Genomic DNA, 24,274 nt, shown 5'->3' on the forward strand with positions numbered 1-24,274 from the left:
AGCATGAAGGTGGGTCAGATTATAAATACCCTCGAATGCACACTAAGGAGATTAGACTAACTGAAGACTTTGTAGCAGACCAATGAAATGTAGGGGAAAATTCAGAAGCATGTAGAAAAGTGATTGTTTCTAAGGTCACAGAGAATCAGCTGTCACTCCACTTTAATAGTACAAATGAGGGATTCAAACAAGAACTAGGACAATGGCGTTCAGCATCAGAGGTCTTGAAATTATGAAGAAGGGTCTAGTGCCAACACTGCCTCATTTGGGATATTATTTTTATAACTTCTGTAAACAGTCTCTAAATGAAGTCTTCATATGTAAAGGGGGAGTAATCAATGTGTTAATTGAAGAAGTTTAAGTGTCACTAGTGGCTAATCATCAATTGATAGATATGAAAGTTATTTTTTAAATGCTTGTTCTCAGCACATACTGTAATTAGGGCTATGGAGTGACTGTCATTAAGGGATATGTGGATTCCAGAAAACCCAAGAAATAATTTTTCTTCTCTCAGATTGGTTGAGAAACAGCTGAGGGGCAGTCAAGGAAACTGAACAAGTAGAGAAGAAAATGTCCTCCTTATTAATGATAAAATTGTTAATAAGTGCCTGCTAATCTGATCATAGACAGTTGCACAGGAAATGGTCCACAGTGGAAAATGAGAAATATAAAGGAACAGGTTTATCTTTTCTTCCTTCTATTTATTTTGTATTAACCTTCTCTCTGTGGACAGAAGGATCACCAAACAAAGACCATGGGATTGGGCCATGTGTACCTGGCAACTCTTTCCCACTCCCCACCCAACAATTCACTGGCACCCAGGAGAAAAGAATGAGTGGGAGTAAAGACTGCAATTTTCTAATGCTCCACGTGGAGGAAAACAGGCTGCTGAGGCACAGCTTCGCCTGCCAACACCTCCATCTGACCTGCCTAGGAGAATCAGAATGGACACAAAACAAAGGCAGTGCAATTTTGTGATGGCAGCTGACTGATGGTTGTAGTTCACTCTCTCGTCCATGTGGACGAAGTATGAACAGAAATGGTCTTGGGACTCAGTGGTAGAGCACTCACCTGGCATCAACAGAGACCTAGATTAGATCACCAGCATCAGGGGGATTTGCAAACACTTTTCTCCAAAGTGTAGCATAGCTCTTCATTGTTTTTAGCTGAATCAAATATAGAGATTATTTAAACTTTCTCCAATCATAGTTATAGCTATGTTAGATTGGGAGATAATCCAATAGCTTCAGAATATTGAAATTGATGATATTCCTATACTTTGATCCTGGTAATAACCCTGGCTTTGCTTTCAACATCAGACTTGAAGTTATTTAAAACTACTATCCCTTCCCTCTTTTTGTCTAAAGATAATTCTTAAAACTTTAATCTAAATTGTTCTATGATCTAACTCAATCATTTCTAAAATAAACATGGGAGCATATTTTCTCTCAGTCATCCTTCCAAGTACTCTTAACATTTTCTATTGAAACAAATTGTGCATGTCTTCTCTTAAAATTCATGGCCACAAGTATGAAGATAATAGAATGAAGTTGTATTTGCAATCATCACAAAGGATTATAAACACGTTCATCCAAGCTTTTAGAATTATTTTCAGAAGATAGACTATAATAGTTATTTAGAGGAAGGAAAGAACACCTAAGTTCTTCTGTCTAATCTTTGTCTGGCTCTAGGAATCCAATTAAGATGAGAGTCAATCAATGGAAATTTTCTTAAATGTACATGTATATTGGGTCCTTGACAAAAGAGTGAAGTCTGAAGAAATGACCTTTTATACTTCTTAGACAAAGACCAACAGACCTGTGAAGGAATGACAGGATAAGTGGCTATCTGGACTATATTCATCAATTTTAGGGGTGTTAGCAAGGAAGTTAGTGGGGTAGGACACGTAGAACCTTAGTGGAAGATCAGGGTTATGTCAGAGTTCATTTACTCAGGAACACTGCAGCCCCAGTGGCCAGTTTCTGGTGATCAAGGCTATTTTCTAGTTAAACTTTGTACGTGAAGGACATCCCTTCCCAAAGAGTGCTTATGACTTACTTATTTACTGTGTGTATATAGGAACATACAGATCAAATGACTTCCGAAGTTTCCTCAAGTGACTTCAGCTTGAAATAATCAATGCTCCAGTTCAGCATATTTCAAGACAGAACATCCTTAACTCTTTCCATTTCTTCAATGATAAGCTATATGACTTTGCTAAGTCCTAATTACTCTTCTGAAGGTTTTGGTACTAAATTTAGAAATGGTAATAAAAGGTCAGAGGGATACTGTGAAAATAAATGACATGGACAATAGGTACCTCTGAAATGGTGTTATAGAAATAAAGGTTCAGTTTGCCTAAGTTATAAAAATCAGTTCATTTTTTCTATTCTTGTTTCAGCTATGTGTTATTAAGTGATATAAAATATGTTATTGTTCTATGATAGAATTTGTTAGTGTAAGAGAACAAAATTAATGGAACTGACTTTCCTTACAATGACATTGTAGTGACTTTAAAATGAAGATCTATAAAATGCTACCAAGAATATACTAACATTAATTGAAAAGTGTATATTTTAGAAGAATGTACATTTCTAAACTATACATTTTAGAAAACTGTATATTTTAAATACTGTTAAACAGAATTTCCATGTGGTTATTTCCATTTATCATCCCACTAACAATGTACTAGATTTCAGTGACTCTATAACTTTATGGACAATAGATATTGTATTTGCTCTGGGTGTTTTGTTTGCTTTAGCCATGGTAATATGTACAAGTGGTGTCTCTTTGTGGTTTTAATTTTCCTTTTCCTGACTAGTAATGAAGCTGAATGCCTATTTATGTGTGTATTAGCAATTTTTATTCTTTTTCTGATACTTCTTCAGATATTTTGCTCCACAATGGCTACGTGGGTTAGATCATTTTAATATATGGGATCTCACAGAACATATGGAAAGCTTTTAATTAAAAGCAAAAGATATGGAACAGAAGTTTAAACAAAACAAAACAAAAAAGAAATCTGACATTCTGTCTTAGTAGGTTCCCAGACTCAGTGTCCAAAGACTTCTCGTGAGTCGCTCAGTGTTCACTTAAACTCTGCACTGTGAACCAATAAAAGGAGGTGCAAGAAATCTTGTTTTCAGGAAAATTCTCAGCAAGATTTCCAGGGGAGTCTTTATACTCCTGTGGTGAAGTTAGGTAAACTGACTGGTTCAACAAGGTGTCAGCCACTTACAGACAAGCTTGTCCTATATCAACAAAGGGACTTCACAGTCTTGAATTGTATATAATACATGATCGACTAGCCCCTGCATCTTTAGAGATGAGCATAGAGCTCCCCAGCCCAGTTGTAAAGTTACATGTACACATGCACATTTTTAGGATTTCTGTTGTTGGGCTTTATTTGTAATTTATTAGCTCCAGATTTGTAGGAATTCTTTGTATATTCAGGGTAGTGTTTCCTTGTTAGAAATATATATTGTGAATATTGTCTTCCATTGGTTAGCATTCCATTCATTCTACTATTGATGACATTTCATAAACATAATTTATTTTATAAAACCTATACAAGCAAAAGTAATTCAAAGAATTAATTAATAAAATTAATTTTCATGAGTTCCTGTGTATCACTTTTCATGGTTAGTGACAGATAAAGAAATTTATATTTATCTCACATTCAAGAAGATACACTTTCATGGTGTTTTTCTCTAGAAATTTGACTGTATTGCTTTGCACACTTAGGTGTCTAATTCATCTTAACTCAAAGTTGTGAATTTCTTCATCTTTTCCATTTGGTATACAATACCTACCACACAAGTGATCATAGTACACAGATGCAATTATGCTTTTCCATGGAAATTTATTCTCTGTGACATTTCTTCCAGATTCTTTTTTGTTCCAAAAATTTATTCATCTATGTTATCCCAATAAAACCTGTCTTATTCATATTATCTTTATTTTATATTATAATAGCATTGATATGTGCTATAGGCTTTTCAAATATACTATTATTTATAATTTTCAGTATTTTCTGGGATAGTCTAGACCATTTGAATTTCCACACAAATATCAGAAATGGCTCATAAATTTCTAAATATATAATATAAATGTATTAATATAACAAGTAGTATATAATACATTTTAAAATATGTATTTATATTTTAATATATTTAAATATAATACATGATGAAAAGCCTCTTTCCATTTCTACATAAGAGGATTCATCAAGAATGCTTTGTGTTAAACTTATCAAAAGTGTTTCTGTATTTATTGAGTTAATCTCGTTTTTCTTTTTATTTAGTTAATGTGATGAATTGCTTTGACTGATCTTTCAATGATAAGCTGACTAGAACGACTAGGAAGAGCATCATTGATGTATTACCATTCTGACACATCTTGTGGATTCATATTGCCAATATTTTGCTGTGTTTTTGAGTCAATATTTATGATACTGGTCAGTAATTTGTCTTTGTCTTTTCTTCCTCTCTCCCTTCATTCCTTCCAACTGCTTTTCAGATAACAGCATCTGGATTATGCTGCCTACACCAAACGTGTATGGAAGTTTTTTCTCTGGTTTGTTTTTTCTGTGAGACTCCAATTTGCTCCTTAATTGTTTGATAGAAATCAATTTTTAAAAAATTTTTAGTTGGAGTTTTATTGTGGGAAGTTTCAATTTCTTTAATAGACAATGGGTTTGTCTGATCATTCATTTCTATTTCTTCTTCCTTTATAAGTTGTTTTCCAGCAAAAACTTCATGGTAATCCCAAAATATGTATTAATATGAATATACCCAGATGTCCAATTTCTATTTTTGATATTAGTTGTGTGTGTTTATTTTCATTTTCCTTATAATTCTTACTAAGAATTTATCTTATTAACCACTGCCTTATGTGATTGCACAGGTTTTGCTTTTGCTTTTAATAAGAAAAAAAAATCTTAATTTGCCTTTTGATTCTCACTGGTTATTTGATAATTTTGAGTAATTTCTAATACGGGATATTTTAAGATTTTTTAAAATGCTTTATTTTGAATGTACATGTACCCTGTAACCAGAGAATACCCTGCACACGGTCATTTTTTGAAATTTGCTGATACTTGTTTTGTGGAAAGTACAGTCTCTTTAGGAAACATCCAATTTGCAATTGGGAATACTGGGTCTTAGGGATTTGGGGTATGATGATCTTTTAATGTCAAGTAGGCTAACTTGATAAATCATAGTCAAATTTCCCCTCTCTTTGTTACTTTTGCAACTTCATTCAACAGTTATTGAGATATATACAAATGTCTATGTACAAGTCTGCAGTTCGTATTGGTTCTGCCAATTTTAATTCTATGAATTTGAAGATATAATTATAAGTCCTTAAAACTTTAAGATTAAAATATTGTGCTGTTGAATTATTCCATTCCATATTATCATGTCTTTATCTCTCAAAATGCTGTTTGTTTTACATTCCACTGTCCATTTTCTTTTTCTTGTCTGGGGATGGAACCCAGGGTGTCATTCATACTAAGCAATTGCTCTGGCACTCTACTACTTGAGCCACACCTCCTGCCCACCCTTCCTATTCTTAGTTATTTTGGAGAGGTCTTGCTTTTTTGCCCAGTCTGCCTGGATAGGGATCCTCCTTCTCTTTTTGTTTCCTCCTGTAGCTGGGATGGCAAACAGTTGACCTCACACTCAACTTTTTTCTGTTGAGATGGGGGTCTCATGATCTTTGTAGTCCTAGGCTAACAATGGTCTTGATCTCAGCCTCACTAGTAGCTTATATTACAGGTGTGAGCCACTGCTTTTGGTTGTCTCCAATTCTTGACAAAGCCAAACAGTATCTTTTTAACAACCTTTCCATACTGCATCTTTTCCACTCTGTTATCTGTATCCTCTATGTTGTGTTGGTTATAAAAAAACTGAAATTTTGTCTTTTTTCTTTAATATTGAATCTTATAGCCTTTCTATTTTAATTGGGATAACTAATTCATATATATTTGATATAATTATTGATATAGGTAGGTTTTAACTCTTCCAAATTTTCTTGTAACTTTTTCTTCTCCCTTCTTTTCAGAATCCTTTAGGGCTAATGTAAGTTTTTATTACATTATTTTATTTTATCTTTTCATTAAATTTACCAGTTATTTGCTGCTTCCTGAGTAATTAATATATAAGCTTGATTCCACATTATTTTCATTAAACTTATGATTTAACCATTTCCCACATAAATTGAGAAACCTTCAAACTTTACCTCAATGTATTATCTACCACATTTTCATTACTCTTATATTTTGTTAGTTTTATGGTCAAAATTATTAGATCCTTATCTCTACATTTCTTCCTTGCATATAATACTCTTAAATGCAATACTTTCATCAAGGAATAGAGCGTTTAATATAGGAATTAGCCCTTGCTGAAATTGTTGGAATATGTGCTGAAGAGGAAGTCTGCAAAGAGTCTTTTTGAAAGACAAGAGGAATTACGAGTAAGATGATTTGAGAAGTCCAACTGCTTACATAGGATCTCCAAATGGTTACTGGTAGACGAATCATTGAGAAGGTATTGCCTCTATGATTTTAGAAGCTGGTCTCTGGCAATCAGCCTGGGCCACAATTGATCACTACTGAGAAGGGAGAGCACAAACCAAGAACTACTCAGAACATCAGCATCAGCCAAGAGTAATTGCTTTTGGTTGACTTTTTCCCCCAAATCAGGTATAGCATTCTGTTTTCCAACAACAACTTGTAATTGTATACTAAGAGATTCTAGCAAATGTAAATTCCAGCTCAAGTTAGTTAAAAATAGAACAGTGCAGCAAAGCCCAAGCTTTGTTTACATCATGTCTATGTACTTATTTAAAACTTGTTAACTTTAGAGTGATGATAATACCAAATTTATACTCACAGACATTATGATAAAGCTGTTATTCATTCAGTTAAAAAAATAGTTGTGCTCGCCCTTGAAGAGGCTGTGTAAAGTTCTGGTATTCTTCAGGTTATTCATATTATATAACAAATATACTGAAATGTGAGATTAAACAAGTTAACAAATCTAATGTTAAAAATAAATTAGTTAATGAGGGAAAAATGAAAAGAAAATGGTACATGAGTGAATATACTTCTACCAAATAATTTACAAACATTCATAAGTATTATAGTTCTCATTTCCATAACTACTTATGTGGTTATACTTAGCATTTATAAATTCCTTCTTCCTCTGTGTTCCTTTTGTATTCAAGAATCCCATCAGCTTGTCATTATTCTTTGCCTGAGAATGACCAAAATCTTCATCAGTGATGGGTCTATGCATTAGAATTTCTGACTATGTTATTATTATAACTTACCTTCACATTTATCAAGGAATGAGACAATCAAAAAAAGTCTTCCTAAATTCCAAACTCTTCCCTAATCCCATTCTGTAATAAGGATGCAATTTCACCCTAATATCAAGTAATAGTCACTCTGACTGGAGGAAGTACTAATAATCATTTTTGTCAGTTAATTCAGTGGCCTCAGGAACCCAATGTGACTAGAAATCATGGTAAGCTTTTAATTTACTAAGACTGTTGTGTGTTTTCTGGTTGAAACATTTAATCATGGAGAACAAAGACTTCTAAATCCTCAGGGCCCAAAGTTGTATAGATGAGATGTGACTTTTTTACTAGTAAATCACTAAGGTAACAATAAAAGGAAACACATTGAATTCTGCTCCTTTAACCCAGACCCATAAATCCAGGCTAGAAAAGAGTGAGAGCCAAATCCTTTATGCTGACTCATTCTCATGAAATGTTGGCTTCCAATTATTGTTTTTATAAGGCCTCAAAAGGACAAGCAAATAATTGAACTCATTTATAAATAAGGAAATTTGGATAATTTATAAACAATGGTTCATCAGTTATAAGAAATATAGCATATTTATGTGAAATGTTGATAGTGAGAGAAGTGAGGGAATCTATCTTTATATTTTATAATCTAAAATGAATTGAATCTGTAAAATAATAAATTATTTTTAACGCTCACATATTAAAGGAAAAATGAGGACACAAAATCCACCCACCATTCTCTTGGGCTTGTTGTGTCAAAGTGACATAGAACTTGTGAAGCACATGAATCAGTAGTACTCATGCTGCACTTCATCTGCTGTAAATTCCCTCCCATGTTCAGAATCAGTGTAGTGCTTAATAGGATTACATTAAATAACATGTTGTGCAAGTTCACAGAAGGGAATTTTGGTAGAAGTACATTTTTCTCATGGAAGGGAGCATAGGCATATCAAAGGCAATCCTGAATCCTATGTGAAGCTCACTGCACACAGTGCTCCAGTGCCATCAGCCTGCCAAGTAGCAGCATTATCTTCTCAGAGAATGCAGTTGAAGGTCTGGGGTTTTACTCTCAATAAGATGCCAATTTGCAGTGGTGACCAGGTCATTTTGTGTGAATTCCATGTTGTTGAGCTCATTTGTCTGAATCTCTGTGGCCAGCAACATTTTGCTCATGAGACTCTTGGTCAAGTTTTAGGACATTTGAAGGAAGAAACTGCCTGGCATTAGCTTTGCCAATCATCTTGTTCACCAGAAAGTTGAAATCGCTCCTATAGAAGAGTGCTCTTTACTTCATATTTATGTAACAAACTTTCACTCTGTGCCCCTTTGGAAATGTCATTCCACACCTTTTACCAACCTCTATCTGTTTTAATCAATTTTCTAATTGTGTTTACTCAGTATTTCAGATCCTTGAGCTAGATGATTGTCCATTCTTTTGAATCATTAAATATCCATATGGTTATGCTTCTTTCAAGGAAAGAAAATAATTGCATGTTCTGTACAAAGCTCTAGTCACTGAATGTAGGGTAGTGAATGGAATTGCCCTTCATCACAATCTTGCAGAATGACATCTGATTTCAGAAGTCTCCCAAATATCTGTTGTTGGATGGTGATGGCAGATTGTGGAGAAATGACTGGATATAACACCAGTCATTATTCTTCAGTCCATAGGCAATGGAGAACCTTTGATACAGGCTGAAAGAAAGAAAAAATGCATCAGGGATGGATGCCATGGGGATCTGAGAAATTGAGTCATGAAATTCAGCTGTGCCCATCCTCAGTCATGCAGCAAGTCCACTTGAAACTGTGATGGTTTTTGATTTTACTTTTTAAGTTTTTGTTATCATATTATTGTTGTACTATATTATTGTGACATTCACAAAAGTGCTTACAATATATCTTAGTTAAATTCACCCCTTCATCATGCTTCTTTGTTCCCCATTGCCACATTCTTAGAATAGTTTCGACATGTCTCATTTTTCCATTTTCAAACATAAGTATATATTTCTACTCCATTCATTCTCCTTTACCCTTTCCTTATATCCTCCCCTCTCATGCTGGTACTAACCCCCAGACAGGACCTGCTTATCCTTCCTATCTTCCCTTTCCGAAAAAGAGATTTTTATTTGTTTAAGATAGCATACAGGGCGTTCCATCATAACATTTCTATGTATATAGGTATTATATCCCAAATTGGTAATTTTTTCTTCTTTCCTCCATTTTTCTCCTTTCTACCTCAGTCCCTTTCTTATGGTGATTTCAGCAAGCTAAAAAAATTCTATACTCACTCTTGTATAGAATGTACATCAATCATATTTACCTTCTTTACTTCCATCTTTTACCCTCCTTCTTCCCTTAGTGACCTCCCCTTAGCATGACCTGTTTTTCATTCTTGTCCTTCATTGTTTAGGTGTCAATTCATTGTTCACAGGGACCTTTGCCTTGGTATCATACCTGTGCATGCATTGTACCTAAATCAATATTACCCTCTCCACTGCGCTTCCTTAACATTTTCCACCTATCCTGTGATGTCTAACAGTTTACAGCATGTTTCCTTGTGTCTTGTTCCTACACAGGTGTGATGTGCTTCGTTATTATTTGTTATCTTCCTTTCCTTCTTTTCCTCCTTCCTTGGTCTCTTCTACCAGGCCCACTTTTGAATAAATGTTTTCTATATGTTTCTTTGTAAGTATCATATTGCTTGTATTTGTATTGGTCTTATATTCTACATATGAGAGAAAACGTGTCCTTTGGGTTTCTGAACCTGGTTAACTTCATTTAAGATGATGTTCTGTAATTCCACCCACTTACCTGCAAATGACAAAACTTAATTCTCTTTATGGCTGCACAAAATTCTATTGTATATAAACACCACATTTTCTTAATGTATTCATCAGTTGAGGGAAATCTCAGTTGTTTCTATAGTGTGGCTATTGTGAATAATGCTACAATAAACATGGGTGTGCAGGTGGCTTTATTATAACCTGACTTACTTTCCTTCAGGTGTATCCCTAGGAGTGGTATTGCTGGATCACATGTAAATTTTATTTTTTCTGAGGAACTTGCATACTGTTTTCTATAGTGGATGTACTCCCATCTATAGTGTATGATGGTTCTTTTTTCCCCACATCCTCACCAGGATTTATTGTTTTTTGTCTCCTTGATGATAACCATTCTAAGACAAGTGAGGTGGAATCTTAACATGGTTTTGATTTGAATATCAGTTATGGCCAAGAATGTTGAACATTTCTCCTTGTGTTGTTTTTTTTTTTTTTTTGGCCATTTGGACTTCAATTTCTTCACTGTGTCCTTAATTTAGGGGGAGTTAGCTTTTTGTTTCCTGTATATTCTGGCTATTAATCCCTTGTCAGATGTATTGTTGGCAAAGATTTTCTCACATTCTGTGGTCTGCCTTTTCAGTCTTATGACCATTTATTTTGCTGTAGTGAAACATCGTAGTTTCATGTAGTACCATTTGGCAATCCTTTCTCTAACTTACTGAGCTATTGGTGTTCTATTTATGAAGGTATTGCCTATGCCAATAAGTTCCAGTGTATTATCTACTCTTTTCTGCACTACCTTCAAAGTTTAAGGTCTTAAATTAAGGTCCTTAATCAACTTTGAGTTGATATTCATGCAGAGTGAAAGAAATGGATCTAGTGTTTGTTTTCTGCATGCATGTATCTATTTTCCCAGCAACATTTGCTGCTGTCTTATGAATTACTCTTCCATCCTTTTGTTTCTTGAGGGGGGTTTTCACTTGCTAGGCTGGTGACCCCAGCACTAATCTTCTGTCTCCACTCCCCAATGGATGCCTTTTTCTGTCCTCCCTAACTATTGCTCTCATTTGTCGAACATTTTAGATTTTTCAAGCTCTAATTTCTTTTCTATACTTTTTGTCTCACACCAACCAAGGAATTCTGTTCTCATGATTGAAAAAGTTGAGACATAATGCATTCAACTTCCTCTCTTTAGGGTAATTCATGGCAGGAAAACCTATATTTACTGGGTGAAAACTAATGAAGCACCTGTATTTCTTCAAAATGTGTGAATATAACTTAAAGAATATATGAGGCTTGATTATCATCAATTTTTTTAACTTTTTCCTAAAAATCCACCTCAATGGTTGCAAATCATATTAATGTAAACTTCTGTAATCATTAACAAATAATAATAAGAGTTTACTAAAACTTTTCCTGCAATAGGTGATCGGAAGGACTTGGTCCATGACTAAGTTCATGTCAGATTAATTATGTTACAAGCCCACCAACTACTGACATATTACATCTCTAAAATCTGCTATGCTGTATTGTGTCTTTACATCATGATCAAAATTACATAGCATAGCATGACATCATCTTCTAAAATTTTGTTTTGGACCCAGGGCCTTGTGCATGCTAGGCAGTCACTATACTTCTAAGCTAAATGCCAGCTGCATCTCCTAGACTCTAAAGCTGATTTAAAGCTGAGCTTCTATCCAATATCTGCCTGTGTTGGGTGTGAGTAATTCTGCAAGTGTGTATTTAAGTGGTCATTCCTAATGACTCCTACAGGAACAGCCTTTGCAGATCAGATCTGCACTATGGGAATTATGTAAGATTCTTTTAAGCTTAAACTATCTGACCAGAAAAATAGAAAGCTACTAGTCCTGACCTAATTTGCCTTATATTTTCTTTCTCTTCCTTCCTTCCTTCCTTCCTTTCTTCCTTTTCGTCTTTCATTTGTCTTTCCCACTGTGCACCCCATGCTGCTGATCTGGATCTCTCTATGCAGCCTAGGCAGGCTTCAGGCTTGCAATCCTACTGCTGCAGATTTCCGAATGCTGCAATTACAGATATGAAGCACAACACCTAGCTTCCTTATTTATTTTTCATGCTAAAATTGTTGTTTTTCAAAATTTTATTCTGCTTAGATAAAATAGTATCTTTATCATTCTCATTTTCCAGCCACATGGTAGCTAAAATTTAATCTTACAGTTGTTGACCAAAAAAATTCTATAGCGTTCCCAGAGGTACTCTCATTATTTGCTCTTCATGAACCTCAGGCTACCAATGACAGTGTTCAATTATGATTTGATTGTTTTATTTGCTACTTGAAGTTAAGTAAACTCAGGCTCTGCTGAAAGTGTGTTGTTTGTAGCCAAGAACCATACTCTGTTATGATTGATAGCTTTGATTGATAGGGTGATGTTATATTACTTTTTTTGAACCGTGAATATCCCTACCCATAAGGCATTCTGTTATAACTACATGAATGAGAACGCAGTCCATATGTCTGAAGACCTAAGTAAGGAGTGTCTGAAAAGTCATCTGAGGACCGATTCAGTACATTCACTAGCTCAGGGACTTTCCCTTCTGCACAAACATCCTTTTTTATCATGAGGTTGTGGATTAACTCAAAAGCCACTCAACTGTGAGTTAATCCCAAAAAGGGTGTTCTAAGATGTTCCCAACCAGATGTTTCCTAAAGGGGGCATGTCTGAAACAGGACTTGGGGCATGTCCTAGGAGGGACATTCATGACATTTTATCTCATCAGTCTCCACCCCTCTTGATCAAACTATGTTTCCTCACAACCACCTTCAGCCCCAGCTTCTGCCTAAAATTACAATCCTGACAAAGAAATCGGGATTTGGCTTATTCACACAGGTCCACTCCTGGCTGTGGGAGTATATTCCACTTTCAATAAATCTATGTTTTGCTTGTTTCTTATGGGCTTAAAAATTGTCTAATGTTTATTTGTGAGTCATTGTAATTATATTAATTATTGTTTCAGTTACTATGGCAACACAAATAATTATCCAATAACCTTGGTATGTATAAAATGACAATTATTCTGACAGATTCTGTGAGTCTGGGCAGAGCACAATGGAGGTTGTCTCTTCAATATAGCTGAGACTTCAGCTCGAAGAGTTGACTAAAATTAATTGGATATATTTGCTGACATGGATGGTAATGTTGATTGGCTAATTCTCAGGAACCCTAACTTCATGTGAGTGGAAGTTTCCATACTTAATTATTTTTAATTTAGCTCTGTGCTAGTAGAGGATTTGCAGTTGAAAAGGAACCCCGGTTGCTTCTAACACTTTTTTTTAATTGTTTTATTATTCATATGTACATACAAGGCTTGGGTCATTTCTCCCCCCTGAGCCCAACCCTTCCCTTACCACCTACTCCACCCCCTCCTTCTCCCCATCATCCCCTCAATACCTGGCAGAAACTATTTTGTCCTTATCTCTAATTTTGTTGAAAGAGAGTATAAGCAATAATAGGAAGGAGCAAGTGTTTTTACTGGTTGAGATAAGGATATCTATACAGGGAGTTGACTCACAATAATTTCTTGTGCTTGTGTGTTACCTTCTAGGTTAATTCTTTTTGATCTAACCTTTTCTCTACTTCCTGGTCCCCTTTTCCTATTGGCCTAAGTTGCTTTTAAGGTATCTGCTTTAGTTTCTCTGCGTTAAGGACAACAAATGCTAGCTAATTTTTTAGGTGTCTTACCTATCCTCACCCCTCCCTTGTGTGCTCTCACTTTTATCATGTGCTCAAAGTCCAATCCCCTTGTTGTGTTTGCCCTTGATCTAATGTCCACATATGAGGGAGAACATACGATTTTTGGTCTTTTGGGCCAGGCTAACTTCACTCAGAATGATAGTCTCCAATTCCATCCATTTACCAGCAAATGATAACACTTCATTATTCTTCATGGCTGCATAAAATTCCATTGTGTATAGATACCACATTTTCTTAATCCATTAATCAGTGGTGGGGCATCTTGGCTGTTTCTATAATTTGGCAATTGTGAATAGTGCCGCAATAAACATGGGTGTGCAGGTGCCTCTGGAGTAAAAAAAAATCAAATACCTAGGTGTAATCCTAACAAAAGTTGTGAATGACCTCTACAAGGAAAACTATAAACTTCTGAAGAAAGAGATTGAGGAAGACTATAGAAAGTGGAGAGATCTCCTATGTTCATGGATTGGTAGAATCAAGATAGTAAAAATGTCTGTACTCCCAAAAGTTATCTACATGTTTAATGCAATTTCCACCAAAATTCCAATGACATTCATTAAAGAGATTGAAAAATCTACCATTAAATTTATATGGAAACACAAGAGCCCACAAATAGGTATCACAATACCTGACTTCAAACTATATTACAAAGCAATAATGATAAAAACAGGATGGTACTGGCACAAAAACAGACATGAAGACCAGTGGAACAGAATAGAGGACCCAGATATGAAGTTATACAAGTATAACCAACCTGTCTTTGACAAAGGTGCTAAAAATATATGATGGAGAAATAGCAGCCTCTTCAACAAAAACTGCTGCTAACACTTTTGCAATTGAATGAAAAGTTCAGAGGGGTGAGAGAGGGTGTGGAATCTGAGATGATCTAGGTTAAGTTTTGTATATTTAAGATTCCCAGTCTTTCCATCCTGCCTCAATACTTCCAAATTTTTTCCTTGAGCTTCTACATTAAATTAACTTAGAAGGCTCCTCAAGTTTACTTTGGAATAGTAAAATTTAATATGTATCAATAAATAACTAGACTGTGTCAGAATACATCTAGATTATGAATTCAATCCTATAACACACCTATGAAACAGGTTCTATTACTGTCCACGGATTAAGAAAGTGCATATGGGGCTGGAGGTCCTGCTCAATGACAGAGCACTTGCATAGAATACGAGAGGCCTTGGGTGCCATTCCGAGCACTGTCAAGAGAAAGGGGAATATAAAGAGGGACACACACTAGCCCAAACCTTACATTTTCCATATGACATCTGATATTAGCATGTAGGTCTTTATATTCTATTCACTGCCTCTTTGAGAAGGTGTGAGGGGTCAAATAATGTGTACCTGGTTACATTTGCAGCTATTGGCCAATCATGGGGTGTCTGCATTTCTATAACTCTCATTACTGGCTGATCTGTTACCTCAAAGGTCATGATTACAGAAACTGAGACTACTTTTCTTGTAACTATTCTGGAAAAGAACACATTTCCTATACTCTCATCCACAGAGGTTGAAAGGAACAACAGACTCAATAATTAGGCAAAAATTTTTATGAACATGTTGAAAAATGAAACAAATCAGGATTCAGGTCCTAGTTTGGTTACTTATTGCCTGGTGTCAGAAAACTTTTATAGGCTTCAGACCCTCCTACCCATATACAAAGATGGAATGAAGATGGCCTTATTGAATTTAGTGAATATTAAAGGAAATGACAATGACAAAGCAAGCATTCAGCCTAGAGCTGAGAGCAGAGCAAGCACACAATGAATGTTCACTATTTTTATTGTTATCTAGAACACAGTTGCCAAATAATTTGACAGATTTTCTTTATTTCAAGAAAGTGTTAAAAGTAGGTCAGAAAATATGACATGGTCAGAACAATCTCTGTGTTAATGAACTCTGTTTGTTGTTCTGAAAAGAGACAACCCTAATCTTTTTCCTCTGTTTCTGAGAAGGGCTTGATTTTTCTTCCTGCTATGTGAAGTGAATTCAAATTAAGTTCTGAAAATTAATGCATAATAACTTTTCCTAAACCCTGAGCCAAATGCTCTCAATTCAGTGAGAACTGATTGAAAGTGTCACAAAGAAAAAGAATATGTCCTCATTTGAAAAACATAAGTAATTGGATAGAAATACCTCAGGTGGGAGCTCAATGACATGATGATAGTCATTTTCTTTTTACTTTTAGAATTTGTTCCAGTATATCGCTATACTACCTATTTGAACAATAACACAATTAACTGCAATAGGAGTTTACTGAACAGATACTTATGAACCGATAATTTTGCTGCATACTGTGCACACTTGAAAAGAGATTTGTGATTTTCAAATATACCCATTTGTTGCTGTGTTAGTTTTTTATTCCTTCACCTTAAACTCAAAATCACATTGAATTATTAGTGCAAAGAAACTTATGTTCAGTCATTCCTGTTTGCAAAATCTGAGTCCCATGGCTCTGCTATGCACAGAGTCCATAGGAAATTATAACTTACTGCCCTGCAGGAGGTCTGGCAGACATTCATCCTCTTGTGTTCTCTATCCACGGATTGTCTGAAACATTTGGACAGGTTTGTATTCAACCCTGCCAGGTTATAGCCATGCCACTAGCAATTACAACATTAAGTTTTTTTAAGGAGATTATGAAAAGGCATCAGCAGAAATACTAAAGTAGACCCTCCAATATTCTTCTCTTCCATGAAAGCAAAGACAGTAGCACTATCAAAAACTGTTTGTGTGTACATGGAAATGTCAGAAGGAAACTAATGTATAGCTATCTTAAACACACAAAAATGTCATTTTATTTTTTACAAAAACAGAAAGCAGAAAGGAGGAACAGGTCTTATCTGGTGGATGGTAACAGTGTTGGGAGGGAAAGATGTCGGAGATGTTATGAGGATGAATGTGGTGCAAGTAATATGTACACATGTATGTAAATGGAAAAGCATGAGTGAAACTATTCCAGGAATGGGGTGAGGGTGGATAAAGGAAAATGTTAGAGGTGGTGATTTCAACTATTAAATGCTGTAAGAACTTTTGTAAATGTTATAATGCATCTCCAGTACAACAATAATCATAATAAAAAATTTGTCAAAATCCACTTTGTCTGGAAATTATCTAAAACTTGAAACAATCTTAGGACTATTTATTTAAGAAAATTAGCTGGAGTTGGGTAAGAACAGTGACATTGTGACATTTTATCGTGCTTTACCATTGTCACCTTTTCTCCTGCTCCATAGTAGCCTGGAAACCCACAAGCTCATAATCATAGAGGAAATCCTCAGCCAGTTCCACAAAAGACTTGTTCTCATTAAAATTGTCTGACAGCTCCCTGGAGGCCTCCAATTGCAGGGCTTGTGTTACATGACCTGGTTTAGGGTTCACTCAGGGCAGACAGACTTTTTCCTGAGGATGGTTGTTAAAAAAAAAAGAAAAAAAGTTATGTAACATTGCAGGTCCGTGAAGCAAAAATCCCAGAGCAGCCAAGCAGGATGCTGGCCAAAGTTCTTAACAGAAAAAGATGAGAAAGAAGGTATGCATAGAGATTTAAAGGTATCAGAGAAATAACCAAGAATCAGGGTGGCCACATGCCTTGGCATGATGGTGTCCTTGTGTGGGACTGTGATAATTCCCAAGACTCCAGAGAGTCCTGAACTCTCACATCGAACTGATCTTGAATCTCTGCACCACAGGAAGTGAGAGCTAAGTCAAAGTGCAAAATACCTGCTTGAGTGTGGAAAGCTGTCCCAAGGTGCACACAGAGCCCCTTGTTGGTTCCAGATATTTAAAGAAATTGCTAGCCAATTATTAGCTAATTTCTAAGATAACTAAAAATATTCTGTAGACACATAAAAGTATAGATTTTAATTTCCAGTAAGTTCACTAAGCAATTATCAGCAGCACACAGAAAACAAAGCACTATGAAGGGCAGTGGTAGTGTATAATATTACTTAACAATTCCAGGTAAATACACACAAAGCTATGAGACATGTAAAGAACTAAAAAAATATGATCAGTACATAGGAAAAAGCAAACAACAAAGATGTACTGTGGTAAGGTCCAGAATGTCATATTACCAAAGGTTATAGAGCTGCTGCAGTTATCTTCAATGAGCTAAAGGAAATTATCCTTCAGGAGTGTGATGACAATCATCAACAGAGATGACAATAAACAGGAATTTCAAATAATAAACAGAATAAACCAACAATAGCAGCAACAAAAACTAAAGGGAAACACTGAAGTTGAACAACAAAATAATTAAATGGGTAATTCCCATGAGGTACTCCATAGTAGAACAGAGCTGTCAGAAGAAAGAGGAAATTTTTAAGAGGGGTCAGTAGAAATTATGTAACCTGAAGAGCAGAAGAAAAAAAAAAAAGGTGAACAAGGCTTCAGAGATGTGGCCAAAATTAAGTGCACCTTTGTAGTTTTATACATGCATATTAAAAATCACTCAATCATCTAACATCCTACCTTGAGATATTATGTAAAGGGCAAACTAACTAGAGGCCAGTTAAAGGAAAGTAATATATACTTGATCTGAGATAAATGATACACAAAATAGAAATGGAAAAGAGAAAATCAACAAACTTGAAAACTTTCAAAAAACTTTTAAAGCCAACAAAAGATCAAAAAACTTGGAAAACCTTCATCTAGCCTGACCAAGAAGGAGAGGACTCAAGTCACTCGCATCAGGGAAGACTGAGGTTACACTAGCACCAACATTATGTGGTTTTTTATGTTTTCTAAATGAATACTTTGAGAGAAACTCACACATGCTTTCCAAAAAGTTGAATATAATGGAACACTTTCTATTTTTTTCAGGTGAGTATACGCTAAAAGACTAATGAAAAATACTATCATAAGAAAACACAACCACAAAACAGTGTTCTTATCAATATTTGGTGACTCAATTTCTTTTTTCCTATCAGAATATTTTAATGATATATATTGCTTCATGATTTGCAGTTACTTTATAGAAATACCTACATTAATTTTAAACTTACATATAAAATCTATGACATTCACAATTATCTATCCAATTAAGGGAATAGAGATAGATGTTTTGGGACTATCCTCCAAAAACAGCAAAGACAGATTTAACAATCTGTTTTAGTTGGGAGAAATTCTCACTAACAACCGGTTAATGTGAGCAACTCACATTAATCAAATGCACAGATATAAACTCTCTGAACAATGCACCACATTTCATATTTATTTCTTATATAATTAAACTTTTGTTCTTTTTCTTCCCTGTTTTCATTACTAGAGCCTTTGTTTTTTATCTTATTCTTCAGCAAAGTGTTTGTCTTCTGTTGCTTATAATTTTTACAGACATTTAGTCCATCATAGACATTCACTATTTTAATTCCTATGAAGTTCAATAATGGTTCTGTGGACTGTGATCACAGTTTTAGAACTTGTTATGATGAATTTTGAGTGCTAAATTGTCTAGCTGTAGAACCCAGTGTCTTAATCAGATGCTAATCTAGTGTTGCTGGAAGGGTACTTTCAAAATATGGTTAATAATCACAATCAGGATTATTAATCCTGCTGGAGTTTGCAGCCTGGTGAATTTGAAACTCTCCATTCCCACAATCATGTGAAATGAGTTTCATGTCATTTCTTCCTATACATTTCTGACCCAGGAAAATATTTGAACAACATAAATTTGGGTATCAATCACCTACACAATCTATGGGAAAAGTTCCATTTATTTATAACAATAGTTCTCTATGAATCAGGTTACAACATTCTAGGTCATGTCTTAGCCAAAGGATCTCCTAGACTGAATGTTACTACAACTTTTTAAATACTTTGCTTTAATATACATGTTCAATGCAATTCCCATCAAAATCCGAATGACATACACCACAAAAATTGAAAAATCTACCCTAAAATTCATTTGGAAACACAAAAGACTTCAAATGGCCAAGGCAAGACTGAGCAAAAAGAGCAATGATGGAGGTATCACAATACCTGAATTCAAACTATACTACAGAACCACAGCAACAAAACAGAATAGTACTGCCACAAAAACATATATGAATACCAGTGGAACAGAATAGAGGACCTGGACATGAATCCGTGCAGTAACACCCATCTAACTTTTGACAAAGTTGCCAAAAACATACAATGGAGAAAAGACAGCCTCTTCAACAAATGTTGCTTGGAAAAGTGCAGAAAACTGAAACTACATCCAGGCCTATCACCCTGTACTAGTATCAACTCAAAGTGGATTAATGACCTTAATTCTAGACCTGAAACTTTGCAGTTACTCCACGAAAGAGCAGGGACTACCCTGGAAACAATAGGTAAAGGCAAGGACTCCCTCAGTAGAACTCCAACAGCCCAGCAACCAAGAGAAAGGATGGACAAATGGGACTACCATAAAATTAAAAAGCTTCTGTACAACAAAAGAAATGGTCTCTAAATTGAAGGGGATGCATAACAAAAGAAATGGTTTCTAAACTGAAGAGGCCATCCACAGAGTGGGAGAAAATATTTGCCAGCTATACATCAAAGGACTGATAATCAGAATATATAGGGAGCTCAAAAAACAAAACTCCCCAGAAATCAATGAACCAATAAAAAAGTGGGTAACTGAACTAAACAGAACTTTTTCAAAGGAAGAAGTCCATATGGCCAAAAAACACATGAAAAAATATTCACCATCTCTGGCCATAAAGGAAATGAAATCAAAATCACACTAAGATTCCACCTCACCACTGTTAGAATGGCTAGCATCAAGAACACCAACACCAGAAATGTTGGCGAGGATGTAGGGAAAAAGGAGCCCTCATACACTGCTGGTGGGAATGTAAGCTAGTACAACCACTTTGTAAAACAATATGGAGGCTCCTGAAAAAACTAAACATAGATCTGCCATATTATCCAACAATACCACTCCTAGGGATATACCCAAAGGATTGTGCGTCAGGTTACTACAAAGGCACCTGCACACACATGTGCTACAGTATTCACAATAGCCAATATATGGAAACAAGATGCCCCACTATTGACAAATGGATTAAGAAAATGTGGTATTTCTACACAATGGAATTTTACTTAGCCTCAAAGAAGAATGAAATTTTGTCATTCGCAGGTAAATGGATGGAACTGGAGAATATCATCTTAAGTGAAGTTAGTCAGGCTCAGAAGGTCAAAAATTGCATCTTCTCCCTCATATGTGGATTATATACCTAAAATAAATGCAGCAATATTATTGGACATGGGTCACACTCAGGGGAGGCCACACGTGAGAGGGATAGGGCAAGGGAAGGAAACCAAAATCTTGAAAGTGGTTGATGTGCTCTCTGTGCAGGAATGAATATAGTAATCTTAAACTTGCAGAGGCCACCATGGGAAAGGGACTAGGGAGTAATGAGAAGGGCTGATAGAGATGAAGCAGTTGAGGTTGTAATAAATATATGCATGGAAAGAACACAAGAAAACTCTTTGTATAGCTATCTTTACCTCAAATTAGCAAAAATGCCATATTTCTCTTATTATTTTTGTTTTTGCTTCTATAAAATTGGAGAACAGGAGGATGGAACTGGTTCTGCCCAGTGGGGGAGAAGGGCATTGGTATTGGTGGGAAGGGGAGAGGGGAGGTGATGGGGAAAGGGGTAGGAGTGTGAATATGATGCAAAGAGTATATACACATGTATGTAAATACAAAAATGATACCTGCCGAAACTGTTCCAGGAATGGGGAAAGGGGGATGAAAGAGAGCAGTGGAGGGGCTAATGTATGATATTTGATACATTGTAAGAAGCTTTGTAAATGTTACAATATACCCCACCAGTACAACAATAATTTTAAAAAAAAGAAAATTCTTTGCTTTCCATTTTTATATAAAGCAATCTACCATTCAGATACAGGTAGTGCTACCCCACTGGCTATCATTGCTATCTGGGCTTTAAATAAGACATCAGGATAAACTCAAAGATACAAATCTATACTTTGAGAACATAGTTTCTTATATAATGCAAGGAAGTATTTATTTACTGAACATCTGTTTTAAATAGTTTCTTTTTCAGTATAAGTGACAACAGCTGTCTTTCAAAACCGCTATAAATGGTGTCCTGTTGAGACCATTAGGTATAAATTTCAGACTCTCTACTTTCAACTTTTGCTTCTCCATTTCCTAGAAAATTAACTGGAGGAATTTCTTTTGACATTAGTTTTCTTATATGGAAAATAAGGACTAAGAAATTTATCTTACAGAGTTTTATTAAAACTAGTCAGTGTATGGAAATAATGTAAACAATGCCTAACTCAAAATATGCACTTAGTAAATGTTTGTTACAGTCATTTTTATCATTACCTCCACCTTTTGAGTGAACTAAAATAATGTTGCCAACTCTTTAATCTAGACTCATCAATATGTATAAAGCAAAATATGTCATTACTGCAAATCACCGTCTTGGGATGCTTTGGTGGTAGTGAAGGAGGAACAGGCCAGAGCACAGTGCTCATGGTATCAGCTGAATCCCCAGAAACTGAAGGAGAGGCAGCTGTGGAGCACAAAACTATGCAGAGGCCTGGCTCCCGGGGGGGTGGGGGGGACCATGCTGGAAAATATCCAGGCTACCCAGAGCAGGATACAGGTGTAACTCTTCCTGGACCTCTTCTGTGTTCCTGATCACATGTGAAATCATGCAACAGGAGACCACCCCTTGTTCCCCTAAAAGAGGGGGACCAATCCCAAGACTACGTGCCCTGTGTGGAAAGGGAGAAGGTGGAGGGACTAAAAGGGAGCTGAAAAGAAACCCCCAGGAACTTGGGGGAGCTACCAGTTTCCAGGTCCCTCTTCTCCTTTGTTAAGGCTTTTTGTTCTCTGACTTTGGTATCTACTTGTAATGTATGTTCAGGTCAGTGGGTGGGTAATTCCCAACAGTCCCCTCACAGTCATGGTGACTAACTCGGTTTCAGTAAACCCTACTTTGTTTTGTGCTTTTACCATATATTTTGCTTTAATTCCCTGCCTTTTATTTCTTTACTGGGCAGAGGAAAAGGACCCTCATCAGAGCCTTCAGACTGTTATCAGTAGTTCTTATCTTGAGGACAGACATATGCTATGAACTGATGCCATCCAAGGTCTTGTGATGGTGTGCATGACTCCAACAGCAGACACATCAATGATGAAAAGCATGTACATGTGGGAAAAGCAGAGTAGGAAGCAATATGTCACTCTACCTGATTTACAAAGTGCTCATGTGAAATATTTATATTGGATGTTGATGGATATGCACTTTGAAACTATGGAAAATTATAAAATGGTGTAGTTTTTTTAAGTATAAAATTACTAACAAATTACTAACACAAGACATACCTGAGACTTGTCCACATCATGACAATTTATGCTTTTGTCATCCATCTTCTGTGATTCTCTTGTCTTTGTCCTTTCATTTTAGAACATAAAAGTATATTGGGCCTGTCTGGGTAATTCAGGATGATTTTTCCATCCTCATAGCCACCACAGACTTGGCATACCTTTCAATTCATCCCTTCTTTTGCAGCTTTCCAAGAATGCAAAGCTGACATACTCCCATACTCTGCTCTCTGCATCCTGCTGCATGGCACCATTTCCAGACTAAATTTGAATGTGAACTTACTTTTATGTCCTTCCTTTTTCACTTGCTTTATTGAATCCATTAATTCCTCACTCTTCATGTCTGCTTGGGGCAGTCCTCCTGGCTTTAAAATGGTGAAATAAATTAATTGTTGTTTTTATACATATTCATTTATTCTGATAGATCTTTGAGAAAGAAAGATGCTAAAATGTGTATCTCATAAACCATCTCAAACAGGAAGGCAATATATTAGATATGGAAAAGAGCTTTATTTTTGAAAGTCTGTTTTTAAATACAACATAGCAACACTGTCAGACAAACTAGGTAAATGAATTATTTTATAAATAAGAATGAATTTATTTAAAGTATGAATATTTCAGAAAATCAATCTTCCATTATGTAATAGCTACTTTAGTATTTATCATTCAATAGATGATTTAAAAGAATGTGTTGGTTTTCACACAGTATTTACTGCTTATGCATTGGAAGTGAACATTTAAAGAAAAACATATCATTCCTTGTGGATATATTGCTGTTGTCTCTGTTGCCTGAGTACCACACACACGTGTATGTGTACACACACATGCCACCTGTAGAAAGCCCTATGATTTTGATGTAGTCTCAAGGATGATCTTTCACCTTTATTGCCTATAGAGTTCAATATCCCTAAATGAAAGTTGTAATTACAAGACATGGGTTGGCTTATCTCTGTAAAACATTTTTAACTCAATCCATTTAAATAGCTACTGTAGACAGAGAGATAGGAACTTTCTTCCAGATTTTTATTGCTTTATGTCTTTACACTGAGTTTCAGGAAAAGAAAACCATAAATATTCAAGGGAAGACCCAATGCAGTATAAACACCATC

The sequence above is a fragment of the Castor canadensis genome, chromosome 3, assembly GCF_047511655.1.
Source record: "Castor canadensis chromosome 3, mCasCan1.hap1v2, whole genome shotgun sequence".
NCBI lineage: Eukaryota > Metazoa > Chordata > Mammalia > Rodentia > Castoridae > Castor > Castor canadensis.